The sequence below is a fragment of the Echiichthys vipera genome (assembly GCF_963691815.1).
Source record: "Echiichthys vipera genome assembly, chromosome: 19".
NCBI lineage: Eukaryota > Metazoa > Chordata > Actinopteri > Perciformes > Trachinidae > Echiichthys > Echiichthys vipera.
In genome coordinates, this window is record NC_139844.1 from 11167092 (window position 1) to 11175267 (window position 8176).

Here is an 8176-nt window from a genome sequence, read left to right on the forward strand (position 1 = left end):
CACAAACTACAATCAGGCCACTCAACTCCACATTATGAAGATTAAACACTTTCCAACCCCATCCTGAAACTGTAAACATTTGAAATTTGAGTGTAAATTTGAATAATTTCAACAATTTGTTATTTCCTAGAACAAAGTGATTTTGTGAAACCACGTAGGCGACAACATATAAGGTCTCATACAATTATTTTGACTCAACTTTCAAGATTTTTCTAAGTTCACACCTATCTGAGTTCTTCCAGGAATCAAAGCAATGCCAATATTGTGGAAATAATATTTACTCCTGCATTAGTTCTTGATTTAATGGATGGACCTCAGCTGCTGGTGTCTTCATCATCCACCAGGTGGAACCCTTAGTCCATAGAAGAAAGATGCAGCTCCCTCATGAGTCATATCAGCTGTACTTTGTCATTCTTACAGTAAATATGTTGGTAATAGTGTCACTTTAGCACTGCCTGTTAATCCTGTCTGAAAATATTGTATGTGCATTTGATACGTCTATTGCCCGTAGCACTGGTTCAGTGCTATCATTACAATATTAGTTTAAGGCAATCCTTTCTACAATGCTTTATCAAAGACCTAAGGCTGTCTTTATCCCCTTTGGCTTGTCACTGATCTTGAGAGGTGTTCAAAAAAGGCACAGCTTTATTATTATACACGCAAATGTGAATATTTAACCATAACTATACAATTTTCCAAGTTGACAAACGCAGTAACTTGACGTCCTGGAGGATAAATATGACTGTTGCAGTGAAAGATTACACTTCCAAGTGTTCTCATTATTTAGATGATTGTTGGCCGTTGTGAGCATGATTAATTCTACTGTCATGTTTAACTGACCAACATTGTTTTGGTCATAATAACTGTTATCCAGGTCAAAAAAAGGTAGAGTTTAAATACTCTTTCAGCATCATGACTGAAAGCCACAGCACTCCGGTAGACCTAAAAGGGTTTTTTTTCTTTTTTTAAATGAGTAAAAAGAGTTTATGAAAAATGTCAGCACCTCCCGGCGTATGTGGTCACCTCAGTGGGAGTTTGAGTACGACTCAAAAACAAACAGCACCAAGGCCACCAAGGAGTCACTGTGGTGTCCCTCCAAGTGCATTGTGGCCCTCAAACATGGCTTATTAATTAAATAAGCCAACAGAAGAGGATCACTCTGTACTCCGCGTGCAGCGAGAGCCGTCACACAACGCCTATTAAGGCTCCTATTCACATGAAAGCCATCAACAGACAACGGCAGCTTTTCAGGAGCAGCCCTCCCTGCCAGCCTCCGTTTGCTCCTCAGCAGGAGTGTGGCAGAGTGTGTGTGTGTGTGTGATCTCCCTCTTTGCCACTGGAGAGGCCAGTCTGCTACTGGTGCCAGCCGCAGCTCCACCAGAATGCCGGCTCCACTCCCAGTGCCAGGGCGCTCACCCGGCTCTGCCCGCCTGTATGTCTGCCAGACTGAAGAATCCCCATCGGTGACACTGCTGTCCAGCTTCCTGCTGGGCCAATGAAAGGCTCTTTGACAGCTCTCTTGATTGGCTCGGCTCCCTGAGCATCCTGGCTGCCAGTTCAACTGTCTCAGGGCTTGATCATATCAGCAGATAACGATGCAAATGCTGACGCTCATACAGCAACATATGATGATTTACTGCAAACAATATTGTAGCGTGTTGGGGATAAGTTGCATGTATTTTCATGAGCAAACCATAATTGCATATTTAAAGCAAGGGTGAAGCTGGGAATTATCCTGCTGCCATCCTCCACAGCACTTTGAGTTAACTCAAACACACCTCCAAATATTTCCTAGACACTACCCTGACAACACTGAGTGGTTTTAAGCAGTAGTTACTTAAGTAAAGGATAGTCTACTTTAATGTTGCATGAGAATTATTAAGCTATGTTTTACTATTGTAAAATCAATAACCTAATTATAAATTCTTGTATTCCATTTTGTATCAAATAACATTTATACTTGAGCTTGACGGTTCACTCTCGACCCTGTAAACAATCATTAACTGTTCTTTGCGAAGAAACAATCCAAACTCAAAGTACTTACTCACTTTTGGAGCTTTTGACCATTTTCACGACACCTGAGCAAACTCAGGTGGACCATGTGATACAGTCAAAACCTCCAGATGAAGCCCGTTTATACAGACTTTGAGTGACATTTTCAGGTTTTGTTTTAAAAAAACCAACATTTTGATTAGACCCTGTGGATAAAAGTACACACAGTTTGTAATATACCTGAAGACCATCAGATGCATTGCTCTCATTCTAACAACTGTTGGATACTTTTAGCCAGCTAGTCATCTGTTTTTGACTTTGGGTTGTTTTAAATTAAACCACGCTGAATTTTAGACTTTAAACAGTGGGTTACATGAGATACACCTTTATTGATCTCCAGAGGGGATATTTGGTTGTTATAGCATAGCATATTCCCTATTAAATATAGAAATTAAGAGGCGTATAAAACTAATCTAAAGACAGAATAGAATAGAAATAAGAAACTATACAAGAACATGGAGACACACATTGCATGGTGAAGTGACACTAGTGATTAGAAAATCAACAGTGTACATCAGAATGACATGAATGAATAACGGCTCTTAGTGTATACCTGTATTAATATAGAGATGTAAGTGCAGCAGCCATGCAAACATTCAAGCACAAAAAGTTTATTGTCCCAACAAATGGATATGTGGCACATGGATGATGGATTATGGTTTACCAGTTTGCTATTTCATAATTCTTCTAATTCTTCCAAATCTCTCCTAACCGCCATACATTCAGGCCAAAAATTGTTATAAGACATTATAACATAATATAGCTGATCTATAGCTGTCTTTAAGTATTAAAAATGAGATTTGTTTGTACTGTACAGTTGGTGACTCGCACAACTGGCAGCATCATGTCTCGACCACCTGTAGGGGGCGCTAGAGACCACCTGTGGAGGTAAAGTGCAGCAGATCAACGGAGGAAGGAATAAGTCATTATGTCCTCTTTGTCAGCTGACAGGCCATCATGATCATTTGTCAGTTAGACTCAGACTTTTTCGCTGCACACCGATCAAGCAAGAAGTGAAATGACACAGCAGCGGTGATGTATTGTTTGTATCCCATGTAGCCTAATCATCCTGGTAACCAAGCCAGGATATGAAATAGGAAATGTGGCACTCATGCGGTTTTCGGATACCGAGTCGAGGTTGTCAAAACACCCGCACAAAGTCCACCCTCATGTCTGCCCACCGGGGCCTGGCGGCGCGGCAGACAATGACCTGTGTTTCCCCGGCACACAGTGCTCTCTGTGTCCGCCGGAGCCCCCCCCCCCCCAGCTCTAATGGAGGTGATTGGCCGTGTTCTGCACAGCACGTCCGCCGCTGCTGCGTGATTAATCACCGCGTTAAAAACGCTGGAGCTGAGTGTCCCTGAGGTGGAGAAGAGAGGGCGGCAGGCCAGGCCGACAGGACCCCGGGCAGCCCGCGACGCCCCGGGTCAGCACCCGTCGGTAGCAAAATGAAAGAGTGGAGGAGGAAAGTCATCATCCGTCACATCTGGTTTACATTAGAGGTGAGATACAAGTGGAGTCCAGCATACTTTTCATGAGCTCTCCTTTTAGGTGGGTTACTGAACTGATGTCTGACACATGAATTAAGTCAAGAGGTTAGACTTCCAACTGACATCATGATCCTGGATATGTGTTTGTGCTGCAGGCCAATCTTTTCGACATAAAAGAAACTCCATGCCATACAGAAGTTCATTTCTTGGTTTAAAAGGCCTGATGTTGAAAGCTAGGACCCTTCTAAACACATCTGTTTGAATAGTTTAGTATTGACTGGCTGTCCTCTCTGAGCAGTTATTTGCAAATGCATTGGAAAGTGTAATCCAGTTCAGTGATTCAAACATTTATGGCTTGACCCCTAAATGCAAATGATCCATTAACAGAAAATTAGATGTTCTGATACAATCTTATCCCCTCGATACACATTTCAATACTTGAACTTCCAGTATCGTCTGATACCGAAGACCTATTTAATACCAGTGCGTAAAAAAATAATAATCACGTATGGATTATTAGTATTGCCTTTGTTGTATGGGCTGAGCCGGGCCGTACAACAAAGGACAAATGCAGAGAATGAATGAGAGAACTTTCTTTAACTAGTTTGAAAGTCAGTCATAACACACTCTATAACTCATTTATGATTTACAGAGCCCCAACAATTCCCCCATGAGCAGCTGCGACTTGAAAGTTGCTCATGGTTGCTCGACTTATATATATATATATATCTCCAGCAGTCTTGCTTTACACAATGGCAACTAAAAACCTAATATTGGATTGGTGCGTAGACTCACAGGCTTCTCACTGATGACGATAGCAGGATTTGAGGCAGCATCGCAGGCATTTCCCGTACAGGTATCAGAACAACTCTACATAAAATGAATCAGCAACAATTTTGATATTTGGTTACGGTTTTTTTTCAAGTCAAAAATGTATCAACTCAAGCCTCTCAAATGTAAAAGATCTCTGCTTTAGTTTGTCTGTTGTTGGCCCGTGGGGAATTATGATGGGCATTTTCAGATTCAAATATTGTAATCCTTTATTAGTCCAACAGCGGGACATTTGCAGTGTTACAGCAGCAAAGTGAATTGTGCGATAACAAAAGTATCAGTATTATTGCAATATATAATAAATACGTAAATGGGCATAAAGCAGTAAAATGATCAAAACAAAAGCAAGTAAGCAGTAGCACGCAAAATATACAAAGTAAACAGACTGAAAGGTCTCAATCCCCACAGTAGGAACCACTCTCTGAACACATGCCTTCGGCTCTGCTCATAACCTGCATTTACTGCAGCTCAACACTGAAGTTCAGAGCAGATACAACTGTTCCTAAATGTGCCCCATAAACCAGCACTAAGCCTGTGCTTCCTTTGTTTCTTGGTAGCCGGCCGTGGTGCCTTTCATAACTCTTGTCGCTCTAAATCAAAGATAAATAATGAGCTTTCCCATGGACGCGTTGGGAGTGGAAGAATTTGGGGCTGATCTGCCATCGCTAAATGTTAAGTGGTTGGTATTGTGCCTCAGCATGGGGCACAGGAAACATGGATGTGAATGTTAGAGCTCTTGGGCTGCGTGTTAAATGGAAATGTCACAGTGATAAAGAGAGCACCTTCCGCACCCAGGAGTGTGTGAGCTACTGTGTGTGCGTGTGTGTGTGCGTGCGCGTGTGTGCGTGTGTGCGTGTGCGCGAGAGATGGGTCGGAAGTATAGTCAGGAGGCATGCTGTAATTCCTCCCTGTGAGCTGCAGATAGCTTGTCACACACTGACTTACACACACATGCACAGACACTTGGATCTATTCCTAGAAGCAGCATACTTTCCAGGAGTTTACATTTAACGGTGCTCTAGCAGATAAAATCCCCAGCCGTATAAATTTCCGCACCTATTAAAAGTGCGTAAAACTCACACTGAATAAAATAAAACCAACTTCACCAGCCCTCTGGGCGCGTATAGCAGCATAAGCTGGAGGTGTTATTTGAAATGAGGCTGTGCAGCAGAGCGCCGGGAAACAGAATGGCTTCTGTGAAGGAAAGGGCAGAGAGAGGCAGACATCCAACATGTAAAAATCACCCAGGGCAAGAAGGTGAATGACCAAACCATGATGGCTGGGCTATTGAATTTACTTCACGTAATGTAGCATGAATGAAGCCCTTAAAGGTATCGGCTTCCAGTCAATAAACAGGGGAATCGGACGCGTGGTTCAGCAGGAGTTGAACATGTGGGACCAGTCACACACACACATGAAGCGCCCCGGTCACCCAGTCAGGATACTACTGTGTACATTCAACTTAACAAATCAAACCTCCAGCTCTATGTTAATGTCTTGGCAGCCCTCGGGTTCTTGCCAGTAACCCAAAACTAACCAAACAGAACTTTTCCCAAATACAGTAGCAGTCAAAATGGTGTTTGACATTCACAATTCTGTCCACTTTTGTCTTCCAGAGAGTGAATGCCTGTTTATAATCAAAACTGTTTGAATTTTCTTCTTCAATGCAGCCGTGCCTGATGGCTCCTGCTGCTGGAGTGTCTGAGGCTTTGACGCCCCCTCTGTGTCGTGTGGCGTTGGCGTCCGCGCTGTGCCAGGCGGCGTGTGTGGTCAACAGGCGGCTTGGACGCTGCGGGAGAGCGAGAGGGCTGCGAGTCAAGGCAGAAGCCCCCTTCGGTTCAAGTCAGTGTCTCGCCATGTATCTGTTCAGTGTCCGCTCTTCATGCTTTCATTTCTATTCATCTTTGTATTTCTGGCTGACCTCAAATAACTTTTACCTACTGTACGCATGGCATGTGCCTCTTTTATGATTCTCTACATCCTGCTAAGACATCTTTTTATTGACCCCCACCCCCCCTCACTCACTTACACCTCATCTTTCTCCCCTTCCTCCACGTGTGGCCTCGGGACATATGGTTTGGCTGGGCAAGAGATAAGAGAGATGTGTCAGCCCGTGGTACTGAACAAACATATCTTTCATTTCTTCCTTTCTTCTCTCTTCCTTTGACTCCTCCTTCCTGTCTTACTCCTTTCTCCGCTCCTCTCCTTTTTCCTGTTTCTTCCCTCCTCTCCTCTCCCGATGTGCTCACCTCTTTCGTCTCTGTGACGGCTGGGTACAATTAGGAGCAAAAAGCTCTTTCGTCTTGTCGCGGAGAGAGACGTTGTTATATTTGTGGGTGATGGAGAGGGGAGGAGAGGGAGAGAATGGGCTTCAGATGCTCTCTAGGAGTGAAGACGGGGGGAGGTTGGAGGGGTGAATGAGGGTCCAAAGGAGAAGAGACAGATCTCCTCATGCTGAATGAAAGGCCCTCTTTCCTCTCTGGTAGGGCACATCAGAGGCATGCGCTCCTCGCTTTATAGAGGGAAAAGTGGTTTCCACCGAACTCTGCTTCCATTTATCTTTGGCTCGCTCGCCCTGCTCCCTACACACACACCCGCACACACACACACACACACACACACACACGCACACGCACACGCTCACATTTGTGCGGCACATGCACACTCATGCACATACTGTACACATTCTGGATTTGCTTTGATTCTTGATTGCTTTGGTTTCTGCGGCGGCTCGATCAGGTTACTGTTCAAACTATGTGCCAAGGTGTGTGTGTGTGTGTGTGTGTGTGTGTGTGTGTGTGTGTGTGTGTGTGTGTGTGTGTGTGTGTGTGTGTGTGTGTGTGTGTGTGTGTGTGTGTGTGTGTGTGTGTGTGTGTGTGTGTGTGTGTGTGTGTGTGTGTGTGTGTGTGTGTGTGTGTGTGTGTGTGTGTGTGTGTGTGTGTGTGTGTGCCTCTTTGGAAGTGTGATGATGGTTCCTCAGCCAGTGGTGGGAATAACACAGTTTCAGCTTCTATTATTAGCTCTCTGTTCCACAGGCCTGATTCTTTCCCCCTGTCTCCTGTCTGACACCAGCGTTTCATTATTATCTGGCTCCAGCGCAGGAGAGGCTACGCTATCACAGCTTGCTTCAGAGAGGACGGCCCCTGCTCTCATTCCAACAAGGCTTTTTATAGGCTCCGCTCCTCCTGCATACGTTGTGTTACTTAGTCAGTGTGTCAAGGACTCGGGGTGTAATAGTTCCCAGAGCCAGGCGACACACTTACTTATTCTTTTCTTGTGTTACTGACACACTTGCGCCAGCACACAGTTGGCAGACGCGCCCTTGAACGGTGAGTGTTTGAAGGGCACAATCCTGGCTGTGATCCTCGTGCACCACACTTCAATCATTTTAACACAGTCACATGCAAAGACAAACACACACACACACACACACAAACTGGCGCATAGCACCCCAATCCACGACCCCCCACATGACAATTGGTCCCACAAAGTGTCTTCCATTACAGATAAGTGCAGCAGTGATATTGACAGGGTCACGATGAACCGTAGCCGCCTCGACCTTTTGAGAGCACTATCCATTTGACCAGCCAGATGGTCAGAGAGCGAGAGCGTTGACCTCTTGTGGGCTCATGTCCATAAAAAAATGTGTTATGTGAACGGGCAGGACATATGATTGTTTTCAGATGCTACTTGTATTTTGAGTAACATGCTTTATTTTTAACAAACACATTATTTTTCTCCTCTGTTTTAGAGCCTGTCTCTTTAAGACCACGGCCCCAAAAAGCCAAGTCTGCTCTGATTGG